General features: G+C 41.4%; 1 protein-coding gene across 1 annotated transcript in view; it reads left to right on the forward strand.

Annotated features, from left to right (window-relative positions):
* Window positions 1-939: 939 nt before the first annotated feature.
* The window catches only part of FNDC3B (fibronectin type III domain containing 3B), a 435,900-nt gene continuing 414,784 nt past the window's right edge, over window positions 940-22,055 (forward strand). The window contains 1 exon segment of the mRNA XM_042458543.1: window positions 940-1,149. The gene's annotated coding sequence lies outside the window, so the exon portion shown is untranslated.

Genomic DNA, 22,055 nt, shown 5'->3' on the forward strand with positions numbered 1-22,055 from the left:
TCTTCTACACTTTTTTATTCCTTTGCAGTTAGGACATTAGCAGGGCCCAAAACACACTGCGGAAATAATCCAGTTTGAGACCGCTTTAACTGCCTTGGCTTGATGCTAGGGAATTCTGGCAACTGTACAGTGGGCCCTTGGTATCCACCGGGGTTTGATTCCAGGACCAACTGTGGATAACAAAATCCATGGATGCTCAAGTCCCATTAAATACAATGGCATAGTAAAAGGTGTCCCATACATAAAATGGAAAACCAAGGCTTGCTATTTGGAATTCATACTTTTGGGGGGGAATATTGTCAAGCTGTGGATGATGGAATCCGTGGATTAAAAAAATCTGTGGATAAGGAGGGCCGAGTGTAGTTTTGTGAGCCATGGAGCCGCCTCTGGTGCCACAACAAACTCCCCCTCCCCGATTGCCTAGCCCTGAGCCAGGGCAGTTGAAGCGGTCTCCAAGTGGGCTATTCCTGCCCTGTGCTTGGGACTCCGCTGGCCCTGCCTCAGCTGCAAGGCAGCGAGGGACTGAGGCCCCAAACCACCCACTTGGAGACCGCTTTAACTGCCCTGGCTTAGGGCTAGGGAATTGGGACCTGTAGTTTTGGGAGACATTTAGCCTTCTTCTCAGAGCTCAGGTGCCACGACAAACTACAGTTCCCAGGCTTCCCTAGCCCTGAGCCAGGGCAGTTGAAGCGGTCTCGAACTGGATTATTTCTGCAGTGTGTATAGGCTGGAAAGGTGTGGTCAGCCTTCTCGTCGCTGCCTTGAAGCAGTGGGGCGTTTATAGTTCGCCAAGGGCTCCCCTTTTCCCTGAGACTGGGTTTTTTGGGGGGCCTGCCTCCTTCTTCCCATCTCTCTGTCTCAGCTGACTTCCCCTCCTCCTTTCCTTCCCCTCCTCCTCCTCCTTCCCCCCTTCTCCTTCCCTCTCCTTTCCCACAGTAGCGTCTACTCCAGACTGTATGGTATGTGGGCTGGCCCCAGAAGCCCCATGTGGTCCGACATCATTGCCATGGCGGAATCCCCCTCCGGAGCCTCGGGCCACTGACGCCAGCCCTCGCGCGCCCTGAGCCCGCACGGACCTCGCCTGCCTCGCCTCGCCTTTGCCTGCCCCCCAAACGCCCTTCCTGCGCTCCCCATTCTTTCCAACGCAAGGTAAGCCCGGCTCCTTCCCTCCTCCTCAGCCTCCTCTCCTTGGAGCTGGAGCTGCGAAAGGGAAGGCAGGGAAGAGCCCAGATTTGGGGATTGGGGAGAGAGCTGCAGGGCCATGGCTTTCCCCTCTTCCTCAGAGAAAAGGAGAGGCGGGCTTGCTCTCCCTCCTCCACACCCCAACGGTTCCTTTTGTTTCGGAGTGGAAACCCAAGGGAGGGGAAAGGAATGTGGGGGTGCGAAATAACCCGGTTTGGTCCCGCTTTAACTCTTTTTGGTCAGGCTATGGAATCCTGGGAGTTGGAGTAGTTGGTGGGCCCGGAGCGGAGCGGAGCTCTGGGCCCCACAACATACTCCAACTCCCAGAATTCCATACGTGAGCCAAAAAGAGTTAAAGCGGGACAAACGGGTTAATTCTCAGTGGTGGGACGCAGCCCTAGTGGGGTCAACCCGGATTATTTCTGAGGTCCCACCCCTTTTCTTCATAACCTGGAGCGCTTACTAATATTTTCCTCCTCCAGGTCGGAAAAAAAGAAGGAAAGCCTGGACTTCAGTTTTTAGTGAAACACTCATTTTGAGGCAAAGGAAGGCAGGAGAAGAGGAGGAAGTCTCCTTGTATTTACTCTTTTATTTTTCAGGTTTCAGAGATAAAAAAAATCATTTTGAGGCCATTTTGAGTTTTTTATTATTATTATTTCAGTTTTTTGAGTGTCTGAAGAACACTTCAATAAAAACTCAAAAGAAGCCTGGCCATGGCTAAGCCTCCTCCTCCTCCTCCTCCGTCTTGTCGGTGAGGAGAAGAAGGTGGTTGGAGTTTGCTGCCTGAGGGAAAGAAGGGCCTTGGATGCCCAGGGTTTGCCTGTCTGGCTGCCTGGACTCCACTCTAAAGAAGCCAACCTGAGTGGCAAAACTACCATTTTTCACCCCCCTTCTTTCCCTCCCCCCCTCCCTCCCTTTGCTGGCAAGGAAGAGGAGGAGGCGAGTCAGGCACCATCAGAGCCTAGTAATCCAGACAGGCTCTTCGCCTCGGTGGCAGCATCTGCACTGGTCAAAACCCACCTCCAGCCAAAGTGGGGTCTGGTGGTTTGGGCGTTGGACTTCAGGGCTGGAGAAGTAATCCGATGTGACACCGATTTAACTGTCCTGGCTCCATGCTGTGTGATTCTGGGAATGGTAGTTTTGTTTTTTGCACCAGAGCTTGCATCCACACTGGAGAGAGAACCCAGTTTGGCACCACTTTAACTGCCTTGAGCCAGTAAGGAGTTAAAGGTTATGTCTCCAGTGTGGATGCAGCCGGGTAGAGGAGGCTCAACCTCTCCCAAAATGACACTTCCCAGAATTCCACAGCACTGAGCCATGGCTAGTTGAAAGCAGCGGCGTTGACCTGGGTTATTTCTGCAACCTGCGTGAATAAGAAAACGAGCATTGCCTTCAAAAGCCCGCCCCAATATGATGTCTTCTGGACATCTTTTTGACTGTTTCCTTTCTCTCAGCCATTAGTGGTCAGGGATTATGGCAGTTGTGATCCTAAAAATCTGGGGGGTGCAAGGTTTAGGGAGGCTGGACTATAAAAGGAGAAGGAGTGTAACTACAAGAGGGCTTTGTTCTGCCATGCCCAGACTTCCATAGCATGGAGCCACAGCAGTTAAAGTGGTGTCAAGATGGATTAAAGCGGTATCAAAATGGATTATGTCAGGTATGGCAGGGGGTTGGCCTGGATGGCCCTTGTGGTCTCTTGCAACTCTGTGATTTTATTTTTGCAGTATGGATGGACTCTAGGACACTGGGAGACCAGGGTTTGAATCCTGGCTTGGCCATGCAAACCCACTGTGCGACCTTGAGGTAAGTCTCACTCTCTCAGCCTCAGAGGATGGCCATAGCAACCCCGCCCCCTGAAGAAACTTGCCAAGAAAACCCTGTGCTAGGTTCTTGCCTTGCGCCATAAATCAGGAACAACTTGAAGGCTCACAACGACAACAGGCCTTTTGCCTTCTCTGCCAAAGGTGATGATAATGTAATAATAATAATAATAAATTTTATTTCTTTCCCACCTGCCCTTGAGGCGGGGTACCACATGTTAAAATACAAAACACAATTTAAAAAGAAAACAAAACCAGCAGTGAATACAATATACTATAAAACTGTTAACATACACTTATATAATACATTATTTAAAATATAGCTTAAAACAGATCAAACAGTGCTGGTGCTGCTTCTCAAAACTACCAGTCCCAGGATTCTGTAGGATGGAGCTAAGGAAGTGAAAAGTGGTGTCTAAACTGCATTATTTCAACACTGTAGATGCACTCTCTTCCGAGGCACTTCCCTGCCTTTTGCCCTTGACTTGACTAGTTTTCTCCTCAAGGCAGAATCCAAACTCTCTGCCTCAGGAACCCAGGTTACCAAGCAGACAACCTTCCTTAAATATTGTGTTGTGTATGCCTTTCAAGTCATTTTTGACTTATGGTGACCAATTATCATGCAGTTTTCTTGGCAAGATTAGTGCAGAGGAGGTTGGCCCTTCCTCTGAGGCTGAGAGTATGTGATTAGCTCAAAGTCACCAAGTAAGTTTCCATGGCTGAAAACCATGTATAAACCAGGTGGAAATAAGGCAGGTAGAAAAAAGGTCTGAGTGTAGCATGTCTTTTTAAGAAAAAAAGAAGTAAAACTCTTTATTATTGAAGAAGGTTTTCAGAATTGTCTGTATCTATGTGGCCTTCAAGCAGGATGACCTGATTTCCTAACAGCAAAGGAGGACAAGGGCACTGAAAATGTAGGGCACTGAAGAAAAATGTAGGGCCCGACCAAATAAATGCTAAAAACAGAGAGATGTTAATCCATTCTGCTTAGTCCTGTTTGAAACAGAGGACATTGTAGAAATCCTCCTGAAAAGAAGATTGAAATGTAGGAGATGTCCCAGAAAAGGAGGACATCTGGTCACTCGGATTCTGGTCAATTTGAATTTCAATGGGGTTTTTTAGGCGAGGAATACTCAAAAGGTGATTTTGCCTCTGGGAAATTGTTGTCTGCCTTTAAGTCATTTTTGATTTAGGGCCATCCCAAGGCAACCCTATCACTGGGCTTTCTTGGCAAGATTGGTTCAAAGCAGGTTGGCCTTTACCTTCCTCAGAGGCTGAGAGAGTGTGACTCACCCAAGGTGAGCTTCCATGGCTGAGCTGGGATTCAAACCCTGGTCTCCAGAGTCAGAATCCAACACTCAAACCATGATGCCACTCTCTTTAAAAGAAAGCAGCGGGCAAAACATGTGCAGGGCTTGCAAGAGGGGCTGGTAAGTGGAAGAAGGGTTGTTTTGTTTTTTGCCCAGGCAATGGAGAGTCAGTCCCTCTTTTCTTAAACGGAGAGAGTTGAGGTAAAAAGCAAGGGTAGGGGGCAAGAAGCTGGTTTCTACCAGCTTCTTGCTTCTTCCTTTGCTTTTTGTGCATTCCATTCCTGGCTAGGAAGAACCTCTATCCTTCAGGGGATGGCAAACTAACCCCTGCCTTTCCTCCTCTTCCTTCCTTTAGTCACCACCTTTGGCGACTCCCCCCCCCCCCCCATCTTCTCCAATCTTTTCCAAAACGTCTGGATCTAGGGGCTGTTGGAGAAAAAGGAGACCCAGACAGACATCTCCCTCCACCCCTCCTTCCTTGCTGACGCCACTGGCAGAGGAGGCGGGATGGATGGATGGTGGTGGTGGTACTAATAGTGGGGAAATATTCTGGAAACTTTTTTTATATCATTATTACAGTCTTTCTTCTGCCAGATGCTTCCCACCCTCTCACCAAGAGAAACAGAATGTTACCAGGAAATGGAATGCTGTTTTGTTGCCACAAAGCCAAAATCCCCTTTGCTCAGGCTTGGAGTTTTTCTTTTCTCCCCCCTTCCTTAACATGTTTTATTTAATTGCTGGAGGAGGGGGATCCAAAAGATTTGAATTCCGCGATGATGTGGCTTCTAATTCCAGTCGAAAGAAAAATTCATTCCTTTCAGATGAAGGCCAATTCCCCCTCCCCTCCACTCTGAAGGCAGAGTCTGTAATTCCTTGGCTTCCTTTTTTTTCCTTTCCTCTTCTGTTAAATTATGTGCTGGCATTGGTACTGTGGACATCTTGTTTATTTGGGTGGAAGGGGTGGGCTGAGATGGGAAGGGAATATTCCAGTGTGTTAGAAATGTACATCTCTAAACCACACCTGGTAGAGGGGGACCTGCTGAAATCTTGAGGAGTGGCTGGAGTTTGGAACAAATCAATTTAGTGGCCAAATGTTGAATCTGCTTTTTTAAATTTTTTTTTATTAATATATCTTTATTTTACAAAGCTTGCGTTTTTACAAGATAAATTTTTACAACAAGACATTTTTACAACAGGATAAATAAAAACATATATTAACCTATATCAACAAGCTATAGATCTGTTATATTTTAGGCTTACAACTGAAAACTTTCCACAAGAAACTGTATAGTTTTAACTTATAATTACAAATAAAAAAAATATTGACTGGGTTTTCTCATAAAAGTTTGTTAGAATCTAGCCCACTGTTGCCTTTGCTTGAGAGCCTCTGTTTAGAATGGCAGGATGAAGATGTTGTGAACTAAGCATAATGTATGTAGAATATACATCCCATCACTGAGCTTTCATATAGGACCTTCAGACCATGAAAAAGTCTGCTTTTATTGTTGTGTGCCTCCAAGTCATTTCTGACTTATGGCAACCCTAAGGTGACACTATCATTGGGTTTTCTTGGCAAAATTTGTTCAAAGGAGGTTTGTCATTGCCTTCCACTGAGGCAGAGAGCATGTGGGTCACCCAGTGGGTTTCATGGCCAAATGAGGAATTGAACCCTGGTCTCCAGAGTTTCAACACTCAAACCACTTCACCATGTTGGAGTATGCACCTCTGCTTTAATACAGAAAACCACTGGGAAAAGTTGTTCAGGTAACTGTTGTGAGGTGCCATCAGTACACTGATGATGCCCATCTTGTTACTTGTCCCACTCATTGGATCAGTGGTTCCCAAACTTTGAACCTCCAGGTGTTTTGTACTTCAGTTCCTAGAAGTCCTGGCTGGCTTATCCAACAGTAAGGAATTCTGGGAGCTGAAGTCCAAAACAACCAGAGGACCAAAGTTTGAGAAACACTGCATTAGATGAAGGTGAGGTTCATTTCAGACTCAATCATGGTCTGGAATCAGTAATGGAATAATTAAGTCATTGTTGCTGTGTGCCTTCAAGTAGTTTCCAACTTATGGCAATGCTATCATGGGGTTTTCATTGGAAAGATTTGTTCAGGGGTGTTTTTTTTTTTGGTATTGCCTCCCTCTGAGGCTGAGAGAGTGTGACTTGCCCAAGGTCACCCAAGGTTTACATGGCTGATTCAGAATTTGAACCCTGATCTCCCAAGTTGTAGTCCAACACTCAAACCACTACACCACATTGGCTCTCATGGACTAATTAAATTGAAGTCAGTGAAATGAAACTGAATCCCAGTAAGAACTCTGGGTAGTTGGATTGTTTTTGTTTGTTTGCTTGTTTGTTTGTTTTCTTTGAGAGATGCATGGCATTCTGGGCAGGATTGCACTCTACACTTCAAAGGAATCAGGCCTGATTTCTTCAGATAGTCCTTTTACTGGAGGCTAGAGGCCCAAGTAACTTTTGTAGTTAGGAGTACATTTTATCAAATTAAGCTAATCTGCCAGTTGTCATCTTCCAGGAGCAGAGATCCCATAGCAACAGTTATCCACGTTCTGGTTACATTGAAGACAATCAGTTGTAATGCACTGGATGTTGGGCTGTATTTGAAGACTACGGTAGTTACATTTTGATTTGGACTACGTAGTTGCTGGGAAGATTCAAAAAGGCTGTGGCTTTATGACTTCCAGATAATTTCTGAGCACCATTCACAGTGCTGGTACATTTCTTTATACAATTTGAGATCCAGATTCAGGAAAGGATGTCTACTCACAAGAATCTATTCCCACTGAAGTCATCTTGGGGTGCTTCCTCTCTCTATTCTGCCATCTAGTTATGCCTGTCCAAGAACTGTGATTTCCTGGAGAAGGCCTCCTCTGTCCAACCTGTGGGAGGACCATTTAAAGGGCCTTGTCTGAAGTGGCACCTTTCTTGAAGAATGACCAATTGATGCTTGAGTGAGCCTCATTTCATCACCAAGCTAAAACATGGCTTTTTATTAAAGCCTTTGGGGTCTAACACCCCCCCCCCAGTCTACATGGTCTTAAACTCTTAAAACCATTTCATTTATTTTAACTTGTTAATTAGTTTAATAAGTGTGTTCTAGTGTGTTCAAATTAATTTTCTGGTGTTAAGTTTTGTGTTGTTTAAAGCTATTCAAACTGATTTTATCTGTATGCCTTTCTGAAATAGCTGAGAGATAAACATTTTAATAAAGAAAAATAAAAACAGTTGTAATGCGAAACAGAGCCTTTTCCGTGAGGGAATTGTTTGTGGCTTGGTGGATAAAACACTACCTTTGTGGGATCAGTGTGTGTGTGTGTGTGTGTGTATATATATATATATATATATATATATTCTAGGCCATTTCAAAGCACGTTTTAATAAAGCATTTCAAAGGATATGTTTTTATTTATAGTTTACTCTGGTTTTGTAATCTGGAAGCTCTACCGATGGGAAGTATAGAAATCTCATTAATAATAATGACAATATACCTGTTAACTGAACCACTACATTCCTTTGTAACCCCCATCCCCAACCCACCCCTGGCTTAGCCATCATTTCCAATAGAAGTAGTAATTCAAGTTATGTTTCTTGCTAATATAACTTTACTATTGTGTTACTACTGGAGCACCAATCCCAATATTTATTTACTGCACAATGGCAGATGCTGTTCCTTATTGTTGAGTTCCAAGCTACATTGTAAGATTCTCCTGTGTATCCACCACTATTAGTGCCAAAGATTTAGAGCTATGCCTAGGATTGAATTCAAATCTTACTTTATCCATGGGCTTGCTTGAATAGCCTTGAATAAATAAGTCTCTTATCTTTTCCCTTCAAATTTCCTATTTTCATACTAAGAGTACCATTGATATGTTTGATGGATTCATAGTGGGAAGAAACAAGAAGAATGGGAAAATCCAAGATAAATAGACCATGTTTTTTGTTGCTTGGAAAAAAATAGATGAAAAGAGCAAGGAAGCAGATGTCCTGCTTTTCTCAGCTAATATGGTCAGAATGGGATGTCTATAACTTTTGGATTGCAGCTCCTGTAATCCCTTATGCTGGTTAGGGCTGATGGGAGTTACAGGTGGAAAGCTTCACCCCTACTCTGAGATGTTTGTTTGGTGAAGTTGGTTGTTTGAGGCTCAGTTTCTCTCATTGAGATCCTTTGCCTATGCCTTGGTTGTACCACTTTAGAATGTTACCAGTGGCCCACATGTAGACTTGAGGGCCCAAAAAAAAAGAACTGAAAGGATTCTTCCTCTTGTAGAAATCTGCCATGTGAGGAGGAGACAGGACGCTGGTCTACTCTTCCATCTGAACTGTTTCTTCTCTAGCATAATTCTACCCATGTCTACTCTGAGTTAAGGCCTATTAAATTCAGTGAGACTTAACACTCATGTTAATTACATATAGGACTCTAACTCAAGAGTAGGAATTATTGGGTGTGGAAAATGGAGAGAGATTCTTAACAAAAACTGTAGTCTGAATAAGGTCTAGCTTGTGTTGGACTCTGTCTAACACTCAATAAAGCATACTCTTTGAGTTAGAATACTGCCCTCCTACAGTTGACTGGCATGCAAATTGTTCCAGAATAATTGCTAATCAATGGCAGTGAGGTAAATTTTCTGTGGAATGTAAAAATGGATTCTGGAACAACTTGTATGTCAAGGCAACTGTAGAAAGGCAGTAAGGAGTAGTTAGCATTTTGTAGGAGGTAAACAGGAGATGTTTTCATCAAAACATTTTGGTTATATCACTTTCCCATAGTATTTGTCATGTTGGATCTCTCTGCATATTTTTTCATTGAGTAGTGGAATGTCTGAAACCATTTAAACTTTCAGGGTAAAGTAACTCTTAGGGTCACCATAATGACTTGAAGGTGCACAACAACAACTCTGCTAGTGCTCATTGTTTTTCAGTTTGGCTCTAAGGGAACTGGCCAGTTATCTTCCTGATGTTTTTTGCAGTTCTCATCAGCCCTAGCTATCTAAGATAGCTATGAGGAATTATGGGAACTGCAGTCCAAGAGTATCTGGAAAACCACAGTTGACTACCTTTGCCATAAAGTCTTCTTGTAGTTGCCATACTACTCCCCCATCTTTTTTATTGCCATCTTATGTTATATGTGCAACTTGTGAACTGTCAAGCCCATTTTTTTTTGGCTAAAGCACAACTGTCTCCTTTCAGAAAGTTCTCTGCCACAATGCAAGTAGATAAAAAGTTTAGGGAAAGAACCATATCCCTGTTGTTGTTTTGTGTCTTCACGTTGAGTCCAGCATATGATAATCCGATTTTATGGGTATATATGTGAAAGCCAGCATAGTATAGTGGTTTGAGCATTGGACAACAACCCTGGAGACCAGATTTCAATTCCCTGTTGGCCATGGAAACCCACTGGGTGACCTTGGATGAGTCACACACTCTCAGCTGAAGAAAAACTCGTAATAGGTTCATCTTGGGGTTGCCATATGTCAGAAGGGACTTATTATCCTGCCACATTGGCCATGTTAACTGGAGCTTAGGGTGCTACAGACGGTCCAAAACATCTGGAGGGCTCCAGCTGAGAAGGACTTCAGGCTGTTCTGGCCTGTCATACCCTAGTGTAGTGGTTCCCAACCTTTGGTCCTCCATTTGTTTTGGACTTCAGATCCCAGAAGACCCAGCCAACTTGGCCAACAGTCAGGAATGATGGGAGCTGAAGTCTAAAACATCTGGAGGACCAAAGGTTGGGAACCACTGCCCTAGTGCTATTTGATTGAGTGAATCAGCTCTCATGAGTCCTGCCTCTATGAGTGTCAGGAATTTATGACTGATAAATATCCTAAAGGCACCAGATCCCATCTGATCTTGGAAACTAAAAAGGTTCAGTACTGGAATGGGAGACAGCTAATGAATACTAGGTGCTGCAGGGTTTATTTCAGAGGAAGGAACTGGCAAAACCACCTCTGAGTATTCCTTGCCTAAGAAAACCCTGTGAAATTCATGAGGTCACCATAAGTAAACAGGCAGCATGAAGGTACATACACAACAGAAGGGGTAGAGTCCGTTCATCTAATCAGCATAGTTCCTAGTATCTCCCTCTCTGTCCCCCTTCCATCTTCTGTGACCAGACAGATATGTACAGTTCTAAATGGCTGCCCACACTTGTGCTTAAACCTTATTCTGCCTTTGCTTTTATGTTCTAAACAGAGATGTAGGGTGGACAATTTTCTGTGGAAAATTTATTATCATCTGCATTTATCCATAGTTGCCTGGGGTGTTGTGCTGCAATCAATCTTTTAGTGAAATAGAATGTTGAAGTAGTTGTACTGGATCGGATTTTTCTCAACTTGATGGAACTGATAAGTAGTTCAGAGAGTGATTGAGTGAAGCTGAAGTACTACAGTTGTACCTCAGTAAAAGAAAGTCAAACTGTTCATATAAGATATATCAGGCACATTTTTTTCTTAGATATGAGTGCTAAAAAGGTGTTATTTCAGGTGTAGTAATTGTTTTATTAAAAGTATGGGAAGTATACTCTGTTCTATTTGTAATATTACAAATATTCCAATAAAATAAATTCCATATTGAGCTTTTACTGTGTTTGAATAGAATATTTAAACCAAATGTGCTATACTTTACTTAATATGCTGGAAGATCTTCTGTATTGTTGTTGTTGTTGTTGGAAAAGTCCCCAGTTTTACTTTGTCCAAAAGCCACACGTCACTAGTTCTGACTGCATCAGTATGCATAGACTGGGGAAATGCTTACTCCTTGGGTTGCTGAAGAGGATGTTTAGTAAGATGAATTGGCTTCCATAAGTGACTAACTTATTAATTAATTAATTAATTATTAAAACAGCAAAGAGTTTGGGAACATTTAAAAACTATGTGCCATGTGATATAATTATGCCATTCTGTGGCATAATCATGGCATGATTCTGAAGAAGTTATGATTCTGAAGAAATTTATTAGAGCTATAGAATGTGGTATTGCAGGAAGAATTCAGCTTTTCAACAATCTGATTTCAATTCTATCTAAAAATAAGCTTTCAGAAATGTATGGGTAAAACCTTAGAGGTTGGTGGAAGACATATCTGCAAATAATAGAGAAACAAAGGACTATAGCTGAGTGGTAGAGCACACACTTCAGATGCAGTTTTCACGTTAAATTCCTAGCATCTCTAGGTAAGACTGGAAAAAATTCTGTGCAGAGCAGTTGCTACTCAGTGTAGCTAATACTGCCATAGATAGATCATTGGCCTGATCTGCTACTGTATATGACAACTTTCTGTTTTTGAAGAAGCAGAAGACAAATCCATACATGTATGCAGATACATGAATTTAGCTGGCTTAATCACTATTATACATTAATTCTTATCTATTAACCTTATATACTTAAGGCTAAATAATTGAAGGAGATATTGTGCTTAAGCCAATCTTTCTATTCAAAAAGAGCAAAATACAGGTTGAGTATCCTTTATTTCTCTCCAGCTGCATCTTTCTCCAACCTTGCAAATATGGTACTGGTATGTACAACTTGCATAGTATATTACAGAATCCAAAATCAAAGCGTCATGTTGGTGCCCAAAAAGTTTTGGATTTTGAAACATTTTGGATTTCTGGAGAAGGGATACTCAACCTGTACTTTTGGCAGTATTTACAAGGTCATTTGTACTGTGATGCTTTTCCTTGTTCATGACACCAACTTCAAGAGACGTTCCTGAAGGATGTAGTCCCCCAGGCTCTGGATCAGAATCATTTCACAAATATATGGTTCAGCCATTATTCTTCAGCGTGATCCTTTCTTTTTGAGAATTGTATTTCTGTCAGTGTTTACATCACAGGTCTGTTCTGGCGAAAAGACACTCATGGTAATCCAGAAGCACTAAGCATAATTTGTCGAATGACTGCTGTGGCTGGATAGCCTACGCTTCTAATATAGCTCATGTCTGGTCTCATGGAAATTGAATCACTTGTCTTTTTTAAAACTGGTGAGCTCATCCAGTGATCTGAGGTCATTGCTGGGATAGTGATGAGACATTTCTGTATAAAGTTTTCCAAGCCCATACCTGAAATACTTACTGTCTACATTGCCTGTGTAGCTGTGCCACTTTATTGAAGTCTTGTAAATTTTGGGCCTTGGTGAAGTTTGGTCTCACTTTTAACATGAAGTAAAGTTGTTCTTCTGTAATAATCAGACTTTTAAATTTTGCTCAGATTGGACTGATTATGCATCAAATCCAACATCTTGAATTAAAATCTGAAATAGACTGGTATCTAGTGGAGCTGTTGTAACAAGGGAGTTGTGTGCTCTGGGACTAATTAGAAGGAGCACACAACTTCCTTGTTAGGCAACAACTCCATTGGCTACCGGATTGTTCTTAGAAACAGTTAAATTGTTGGGTATGCCTGATAAATCCTTATATAGTTTGCATTCAATAAGAAGAACTGTCTTTTTCCTATGAGCCTGCTGAAGCGTTCAGGTTTTAGGGCAAGACCTCTTGGTCCCAGCTCTCTTATAGACATCATTGGTTCCGATTGTGCCTGAAAATGCCAAATCACATATATCTGCCCAACAAAATAAAGCAAAAAATGTATAGAAGGCAGACTGAGAAACATACCCACTTAATACAGGCAAAACAGATACCACTCAAAAAACAAAGTAGTCCAGGTAACCTGTTCCCCCACCAAAACACAAAATGCCTATCTGCAGGCACTTAGGCTTTGTAGGCAAAAAGAACCACTTCCTCCCTATCACCTCCCAGAAATTACAGAAATTTTTCTTGTTTCTGTGCAACTGGGCCTGTTCAGAATTGAGCACTGGGCTACTTTTGGGTGCTGTTTTTATTTTTCAAAAATGCCTTTGTGGGATTCTGTGGCTGGATGGGTGGGGCAAGCAGTTGTTGGAAATAAAAATGGTATTCGAGGCTGGTACTTCACTTTGAAGCATGCAGTCATGTCCATACTTCTTTTTAAATAAAGAAAAATCTGAAAAAATTAATCAGAATGAACAGGGAGTCAAGCAAGCAGTTTGGGTGTTTTTCCACTACACAAGTGTAGCACTATGATTCCACAGGGCTCTGTCCTGGGCCCAGTACTGTTCAACATCTTTATCAATGACTTGGAGGAAAAAATTGGGGGAATACTTATCAAATTTGCAGATGACACTAAAGTAGGAGGAATAGCTAATACTCCAGAGGACAGGATCAGAATTCAAAATGACCTGAATAGACTAGAAAGCTGGACCAAAGCTAACAAAATGAAATTCAACACGGAGAAATGTAAGGTATTGCACTTAGGGCGGAAAAATGAAATGCACAGATATAGGATGGGAGACACCTGGCTTAAGGAGACAACATGTGAAAGGGATCTAGGAGTCCAAGTAGACCACAAGTTGAACATGAGTCAACAGTGTGATGCGGCAGCTAACAAGGCCAATGCGATTTTAGGCTGCATCAATAGAAGTATCGTATCTAGATCCAGGGAAGTAATAGTGCCACTATATTCTGCTCTGGTCAGGCCCCACCTGGAATATTGTGTCCAGTTCTGGGCGCCACAATTCAAAAAGGACATTGAGAAACTGGAGCGTGTCCAAAGGAGGGCGACTAAAATGGTGAAAGGTCTGGAAACCTTGCCCTATGAGGAACGACTCAGGGAGCTGGGGATGTTTAGCCTGGAGAAGAAAAGGTTAAGAGGTGATATGATAGCCCTATTTAAATACTTGAAGGGATGTCATATTGAGAAGGGAGCAAACTTGTTTTCTGCTGCTCCAGAGACTAGGACCCGGAGCAATGGATGCAAGCTGCAGGAAAAGAGATTCCACCTCAACATTAGGAGGAATTTCCTGACAGTAAGGGCTGTTCGACAGTGGAACACACTTCCTCGGAGTGTAGTGGAGTCTCCCTCCTTGGAGGTCTTCAAACAGAGGCTGGATGGCCATCTGTCGACGATGCTTTGATCTGGATTTCCTGCATGGCAGGGGGTTGGACTGGATGGCCCTTGCGGTCTCTACCAACTCTATGATTCTATGATTCTATGATTAATTGCCAGGTTTCCATTCTAAACTGGGATTTGCAGTTTAGGGATAGATATTTAGAACTGTCAGCCAGAGATTTCCCGTGTCTGTCCAAACTATAAACCACAGGACTCCCTCAGATGCCTTGGAATGATAGTGCTACAACTGTGTACACTGGTGCCTCGAGATACGAAATGATCGGGTTACGAAATTTCCGGGATACAAAAAAGTTGGATTGGCAAAAACTGTTTTGGGTTACGAAATATTTTTCGGGTTACGAAATTCATTTCGGCGCGAAATTCAAATGCTGCAAAGTGCAGCTATAGGTTTTCCAGTGCTAACGGAAAGCCTTTTCGGGTTACGAAATTTTCGGGTTACGAAAGGAATGGCGGAACGAATTAATTTCGTAAACCGAGGCACCAGTGTAGTGTAATATTTTCATGCCCCTGTCAAGGACCGAGCAATACAGGGCCAGTCAGTAGTAACATGTGAAGAGGACAATATCTTGCATATATTTTCAGAGAGAAGAAAAAAAGAATTGACTGATTACTCATTTGTCAGGATATGGAAATTGTTCCTCATGAAGCACTCTCTCAGTGAGATGTACCCATAGAAAAGAGGAGCTATCCATACCTGTGGTCAGGTTGAAATGTGTCTTTCCCTTGTGTCTCAGACAGAAGATAAAAATAGAGTGGAGCAAAATTTCCATGTTGTGATAGCTCTCATTTCATATGAATATGTGATTTCTCCCCTCCTACCAAATATGACTTAAGTTTCAAAAGAGCTGAAACAATATCAGCATCTTTTAATACTAGTGATACTGGTAGTAGTAGTAGTATTCAGACTTTAATACAGCATCTTTCAAATTGTATAGGGATCAGATCTCCTTGGACTCTGATTAGTCTTCAAATAAAAGGTTTTATTGTTGTTGTTGTTGTTATTCAATTATATCATGCCTTTCCCCTGGTATTGGGACTCAAGACAGTTTACACAGTATTAAACCAGAACAAATTGCAAGCCTGCAAAAATATCAGTAAAGGAAAAGAAAGAAATGGAACGCTGGTGGTGCAGTGGCAACCAAAATGTTGTGAGTTCAATCCCAGGGTCTATTCAGCCTTCCATCTTTCATAGGTCGCTAAAATGAGTACAGTCCACCCTTTTCTTACGCGGGGGAAAAACGCGGAGACTCAAGCCCCATTCAAGTGAATGGGGCTTGTTCCTGTGGCGGTGCATGCGCCATGGGCATATGCACCATTGCTTCTTCCAGCGCGGCTTCCGGTGTATGCTGGAAGCCATGTAAGAGGTGCCTGCATATGACGCGGGCACACTATATCTAACTTACTGGAGGCAGTTGGCTTACAGATTGTAAACTGTTTAGAGAGTGCTGAGTTCACTATTAAGTGGTATAGAAATGTAAATGTTAAATGCTAAATAGTGCAGAGGAACAACTGGCTTCACAGACGGTGCTGCCAGATACGATTTGGCTTCTTGGACCATAGTTTGCTGTTTCATGAAGAGGGACTTCTGGCAAATGATGGTTTGTATCACAACAGTTGGCCAGAATGTTTTGCTCATGATCCTGACAAGGAGGGCTTTAAACTAGTTATGTGGGGGAGGGAGATAGTATTCTTGGGACCAGAAGTTCATTGTGTTCTGGAGATAATAGCCCAAATGCTACTGAGATAACTGGGCATATAGTACAAGAATCCAATAGTGGGAAGAAAAAAATATCCTTAAATAAGCAGATAGGAGAATGACCCATGTCCTTAGATGTCTCTATGCTAATGCACAGAGGATGGGTAACAAACAAGATGAACTTGACTATTAACACAGTTAAGCATATATGGTATAATAGGCATCACTGAATCCTGGTGGAATGTGTCTCATGAATAGAATGTAGTAATAGAAGGTCATGACCTATTTCAGAGAAATAGACGAAACAGGAAAGGAGGAGTAGCAACATATGTCAAGGATGCTTACATCTGTGAATAATTCAAGAACATAGCTGTGTTAGTCTGGAAAATCAGTATGCAAAGGGATCTTGTTGCACCTTTAAGACTAACTGAGAGAAACTGGCAGCATGAACTTTTGTAGATTTCAGCCTATTTCTTCAGATACAAGGAGTGGAATGGAGGCAGAGACAGATTCATATAATGTGGTTGTGTGTGAGATTGTCAATTGAAATTCAAAACCTTGTGGCTGTGGAAGATTAGGTGACACGTTCAGTTTTAGTGATGGTCAGATCTCCATACTATTCTGCTTTGGTCAGACTTCACCTGGAAAACTGTGTCCAGTTCTGGGCACCATAATTTGAGAAGGATATTGATAAACTAGAGTGTGTCCAGAGGAGAGTGACTCAAATGGTGAAAGATCTGGAGACCATGCCCAATGAGGCTTAGGGAGTTAGGTATGTTTAGCCTGGGTAAGTTTAAAAGGTGATATAACCATGTTTAAATATTTGAAGGAAAGTCATATTGAAGATGGAACAAGCTTATTTTCTGCTGCTCCAGAGACTAGGACACAGAGCAAATGAAAAAAACAAAACAAAAAACCCAGTGGGTTCAAAGACAAAATATATGGATGTAAGTCACAGAAAAGACATTCCGCCTAAAGATTAGGAAGATCTTCCTGATGGTAAGATCTTCCTGAAGGTAAGTGTTGTTCAACAGTGGCATATGATTTCTCAGAATGGGTTGGAGTCTCTTTCTTTGGGGGTCTTTAAACAGAAGCTGTATGGCCATCTGTCAAGGGTGTTTTGATTGTGTGTTCCTGCATGGCAAGGGGTTGGACTGGATGACCCTTGTTGTCTCTTCCAACTCTATGATTCCACAGTTTCTATGGAATTTCCTGGCAGATGTTGAAGGGCTCCTTGGGAAATGAACTGATATTGAAAAGTAGGTAGAAAGTTTGTAGACCTCTCAATTGGTGACAGTTGGTGGCTTCCACTGTTGGTGAACTTCTTTGGGGGCTTTAGTGTGACCTTTAAAAAAATCATCAAAGGTACCAAACCTTTTGGGGAAATAAAGTTCAGCACCTTGGAAAGTGCCTCTAAAATCAGGTTGAAACTCAAGATTCACTGTCTCACTGACATGGATGGCTTGAGCTGCTGGTTGTGGTGGTTATAAGCACTGAGATCTGAGACTTGTTGGCTCTCCTTTATCAGGGTTTGAAACAGTTAATTTTTGAACTACAGAAACCTGGCCATGTTAGCTGGTGGTTTATAGGAGCTGTAGTCCAAAAAAAATAACTTTTCTGATCCGTTTTTAATATGAGTGATTATAGTTCATGTTCCCAATGCATGTGATATTTTTACTTAATGCAATCTTTACATTAGGTTTTAAACAGAGGCTCTATCCATACAGCAGAAGTAATCCAGTTTCACATCTCTTTAACTGCCATGATTCAATGTTAAAGAATCCTGGGAATTGTAGTTTTGTGAAATATTTAGTCTTTTGTCATGGAGTTCCAGTATAATTACAAACTACAATTCCAGGAATTCCATACCATCGAGCCATGGCAGTTAAAGTAGATTTCTGCAGTGTAGATGCAGCCTAAGTCATACAGTATATTGGACTATTGTGTTGGAAAAGGCAAGTTCCATTTAAATTAGTGGGTCAGAATTACAAATATTACTAATTGCTAATATTCTAGAATGGAGAAATAATATGGTACAGCCATAATACAATATTATTTAATACAGCTCTGGCCTGCAAACCTTTGTTTTTCTTCTTACCTGTGAATTGGACTGGTGGAAGATATGTTAAGCCTGTTTTCTTAATCCAGAAGCCTGTTTATTTATTTATTTTTATGATTTATTTTCCACTTTTCTTTCCTGACTGAGATACAAGGTGGCTTTCAACATTATTTTTAAAATAACATGAAGCTCCTCTTGAGTTTTCCTTGACTAAGAAAATCTTACGAAAATTCATGAGGTCCCCATAAATCAATAGGTCACTCGAAGTCACAAACTGCCTATAGAATACAGTTGGCCCTTCTTATACACGGATTTCTTATACACGGATTCAAGCATACATGGTTTGAAAATATTCAAAAAAAGGTATAAATTTCAAATATCAAACCTTGATTTTCCATTTTTTATAAGGGACACTGTTTTGTTATGTCATTATATTTAATGGGACTTGAGCATCCAGGGGTTTTGTTATCCATAGGGGATCTTGGAACCAAACCCCAGCGTATAACAAGGGTCCACTATATATACATATTGAAATAAACTAAAATACCAATAAAGTTAAAACAGTTCAAAACTCCACAGGAACAATACATAAATATTAATATATTAAAAAGTCTAGATTGTCCCACTTAGATTGTATCAGGTGGTCAGACTTTCCAAGGGCTGCATCCTAGTACCTGTGAACCTAAATTAATGCTATGGAAGTGATATCTGTTGATTTCAGTGGAGTTTTATTCTGTGTTGGGATTCCAGTCTTCATAGCAGTAATATTTGAAATGAGTTGTTTGTGTCAAGAAGTGAATATGCAAAAGCCCTTGGCACTGGAATCTTCATTGAGTGCCTGTCTCATTAATATCTGGTTAGAAGCCTACATGTTTAATGAAGTGAATGAGATGTTTAATTGTACTGTTTACATGACTAATGCTTTTCCATACAAGCATATACCTTTACATATAATCACTACAGAATTGTTCATAATTGCATCAAATGATCATTACATAATGCTTATTTTCTGACTTGTGCCAAAATTATTTTGAAGGGAAGAGTCTGTGCTAACTATAGCTGTGCACTGGAGTAGCAGATTCTTAGCAGTAAATGTAAAAGAGGGAATTCTGAAATATTTGAAGTTGGGAAAGTTGCCCCTGATTCCATGCTCGGTAATCTCCCGTGTTGACAATTGTTCTGAATGTGTATTTTAGTCACGGAGGACAATTTAGTGGACAGACAAAGCACAATTTATCTTGAATTTCCATCTTTAAAAGCATAAACTGAGAAGAGGAATCTTAGGAGCACTACGGAACTCCTTTACCTTATCAATAGTGTGCTGTGAAAAAAAAAATCTAACAAATATCCTTGAGAGAGTTGGGCATATTTTTTCAGAATTTCTTGTGTTTTTACCAAGGCAGAGCTATATAGAATCCTATCTATCAGAAGTCTCATGTATCAAAAGCTCACTTGTTTATGGCTCAGATTTGGTGTCACTGTGTGATCTGTCCCTAGAGACCAAAGGTATGTGGGAAGAGTGAAGCTATTCAAACAACAAAGGGGAAATAGGAGCCGATAGATATACAATGATTACAAGCCATCTACAGGCAGGAATGTTTGTCTGTTTGAAAACAGATAAAAGTCTTTCAACATTCTTTCTTCCCTCTCCTCTATCTTATGTGGGGGTTGACTTTTTTTTAAAATGCTGCCTATGTGCAAGAGAGTTTTCAAAATACTGTAATAAATTCTTCAGCAAGCTGGGTAACAAATTCTTCAGGGGAATGGGCAGCCAGGAAGAAAAAGATGGTTTAAATGAATGCATTTATTCTTGAATTTGAAACATCCCCCAGGAAGGAATGTTTAAGTTGTAGCTAAAAGCAACATATTATGGGAGTAACTTCCAGCACTTAAGATTCGGTTCTGTAGTGGGCATTGTCTTCTGGAAACTTTTGTGATCCATGCCCTCTTGAAATAAATGAGACTTTCCTGAGGCTAGACTGGTGCTCTTCCATGCAAGTTACATTCATTTTGATGGGGCCTGGAAATTTTATTGGTCCAGTTTACACGGTAGATTTGGGTAAAGTATGCTTTTTCCAGGTCTTGTTGCACTACAATAGGCAGTAGTGAGAAATGAGAGTTACAGTTTACTTCTTGGAAAGCTGTACTTCTCCCACCTTTGATCTACAGTTGTGCTTCTCAAATTGTAACCTCTGAGAAACTTTGGAGTTCCTGATTAGTGTCTTATTGGAAATAAGTGAAGTTGCTAATATCTTAATATTAAAAAAAATATCTTAATACTCAGTAGAGTCTTAAGAATTTGCTTTCAGAATTCAAAGGCCTTGGGATGAGACATCTTGGAAAACAGTGTGAGGAAATTGCTTCTGACATTCTCGATTGAGTATGGAAATGTATGAAGATAGGGTCTCTTCTGCTCACTTTCCTAATATCCTCAGGTCTTTTCAGTACAGAGATGCAAGGAACGGTGCAAACATTTATGTTTCACTACTTGTAATATGGCACACATAATTTTCTTGGTAAGCTGGGCAGAGTATACTGGCTGTTCCCAACTCCTTCCTGCTGTTGGACATGAATGGCTGTTTGATGTTGACAGTGTTGCAGGGGTCAGAAAAACTGTGTGCATGCTTTATTTGGGATTTCAATGGGGCAAATTCAATTGTTGTGAATGCCATGTAAATTAGCTCATTGCTAATTATTAGGTTTTGCAAACTGAAAGTGCTTTACTTTCCTATATTGTCACTGCACTAAATATTCCATTGAAGTAGATAATTATCTAGCTCTCTTTTGTTCCTGTGTGTAAAGCCTGATGATATATGGCGGGGTAGGCAACCTGTGGCCCCATGGGCCGGATGCGGCCCAGCAAGGCCTTGGGACCGGCCCCAGCCCGGTCCTGCCGCCGATTGCCGCCGGAGCCTTTGACCTCTCGCGTGAGGGCGTGGGGCCTTTGGCCTATCAGGAGGAGGTGGGCAAGGGGGGGCAAGCGGCGGGCAAGGGGGGCAATTGTCTATAGAAGCCTCCGAAACATGCATTTATATTAACATTTTTTTTAAAAAATCAGCAAATTTTTCAGCGTATCTTCCACTTTTTTTAAAAAAAGTGTCCTCCATTTGAAATTTTTGTCCTACATTTGTCCTGGCTTATTTATTTATTTATTTATTTAATTTTTGGCTTTGGCCCCCCAGTTGTCTGAGGGACAGCAACCCAGCCCCCGGCTCAAAAAGGTTGCCTACCCCTGATATATGGCCTGAGAAGATCACATAATTGCCGCATTCAGATGTAATGTCAAGTCATGGTTTGACACATAGAACTATTCCTGTATATTTCCCTGAACTGTCTCTTTCCTTTGATTCTTATGCAGATTCCTTCATTTTGCCAACTTCAACATGAATACATTACATCCGGATCATTATTTGTAAACTTACTTCAAAACATAGTTTGGAGGCAAAATGCTAGCTGTACACTATCAGTTGAAGCATCATTGTAAGCTATGATTAGTAAAAAATCGGAGGCAGAAGAAGAAACCCATGGTGTAGTTTTGAGTGTTTAATGATGATTAGATGATCAGATCTTGCATTTTGTCAAACCATAATTGAAACGAGTAAGGGATCCATGTTCTCTACTCTTCTACATATCCTGGTTTTAATTTTATTTTCATAATTAGGATCATAAACCAGTTTTGAGTTGTGGTCCGATAAGTAGTTGTGTGTGTATGTGTGATGTGAATGTGCCTTCAAGTTGCCTGTTGACTTATATCAACCTCATTAATTTCATAGGATTTTCTCAAGCAAGGAATACTCATAGGTGGTTTTGCTAGTTCCTTCCTCTGAAATATAGCCTACAGCATTTGGTATTCATTGGCAGTCAATTAGGGAAACTTTTATTTCAAGAAAACTTTTCCATAACAGATCTCCCCATTGGACTCCATTTTCACAAGTATATTAGGTGAGGATCCATCTTGGTAAGTTGTTGGTGTGTTCTTATGTTTAGACTTAGGGAATCACTGTTAGTATTATTTGCATGTTTGTAGGTTCA

This window comes from Sceloporus undulatus, chromosome 3 (assembly GCF_019175285.1).
Source record: "Sceloporus undulatus isolate JIND9_A2432 ecotype Alabama chromosome 3, SceUnd_v1.1, whole genome shotgun sequence".
NCBI lineage: Eukaryota > Metazoa > Chordata > Lepidosauria > Squamata > Phrynosomatidae > Sceloporus > Sceloporus undulatus.